The sequence below is a fragment of the Octopus bimaculoides genome, chromosome 6 (assembly GCF_001194135.2).
Source record: "Octopus bimaculoides isolate UCB-OBI-ISO-001 chromosome 6, ASM119413v2, whole genome shotgun sequence".
Classification (NCBI taxonomy): domain Eukaryota; kingdom Metazoa; phylum Mollusca; class Cephalopoda; order Octopoda; family Octopodidae; genus Octopus; species Octopus bimaculoides.
In genome coordinates, this window is record NC_068986.1 from 64084539 (window position 1) to 64085610 (window position 1072).

General features: G+C 44.7%; 1 protein-coding gene across 2 annotated transcripts in view; it reads right to left on the bottom strand.

The window, feature by feature from the left end:
- Window positions 1-1072, bottom strand: part of LOC106867593 (RNA-splicing ligase RtcB homolog) — a 53524-nt gene that overhangs the window by 7958 nt on the left and 44494 nt on the right. The window lies entirely within an intron of this gene.

Below are 1072 nucleotides of genomic sequence, written 5' to 3' on the forward strand. Positions count from 1 at the left end.
AGATATACTTTCATTGTGATTTCTGCAATGTGGTACATAAATTGTCAAGTAAATGAGACGCATCTTTGCCTCCACTGATTCACTTGCAAAGTGTTGAGTAAAATTATTTCGTTGCAGACCTCCTTTGGGTCTTTTTATTATCACTACGACACACATAGTCCCCAGTTGGTAACATTGATTTCAAGGCCCTCCTAGATGAGAGACTGGCATTCCACTTAATGTCTATGTTCCATGCTGGCATGGATTGGAGAGTTATTAATGTAGAAATATGGTATCGTAGCTACTAACAGTTGAGGGTTGTGTAGTCTAGATGGCGTTTTTAGATTTCATTATTCTCTTTAACCCGGGCAAAGCCGGGTATTTCTGCTAGTTGTATATATAGACAAAGGAGTGGCTGTGTTATAAGTATCTTGCTTCCCAACCACACGGTTCTTGGGTTCAGTCCCACTGTGTGGCACCTTGGGCAAGTGTCTTCTACTATAGCCTCAGGCCAATCAAAGCCTTGTGAGTGGATTTGGTAGATGGAAACTGAAAGAAGCCCATCATATATCATCATCCAGTGTTTTAAATCCGGGTTTTGTCCCCGTTAACGAGGGTGGCCTGATATACCTCAATACCATAGCAACTGAGGTAGGCAGGTGCAGCCCACCCCAACCTTTGGGCTGGCTGGTGCCCATTGGATTTTTTATGGGGAGTATGCCCTTGCTTACCCCCCAACCTCAGTGGTCTCCAGACCAAGGCCTCTACCATGATTTTTAAGAAATGCAGTAGAAAACTAGATCAGGAAGGCAGAGATGCTACTCCCTGAGACCCCTTTTGGAGCCCCACTACCCTATATACATATATATATATAATGTGCAGGAGTGGCTGTGTGGTAAGTAGCTTGCTTAACAACCACATGGTTCCGGGTTCAGTTCTACTGCGTGGCACCTTGGGCAAGTGTCTTCTACTATAGCCTTGGGCCGACCAAAGCCTTGTGAGTGGATTTGGTAGATGGAAACTGAAAGAAGCCCGTCGTATATATATTTGTGTGTCTGTATTTGTCTCTCCACCATTGCGTGACGACCGATGC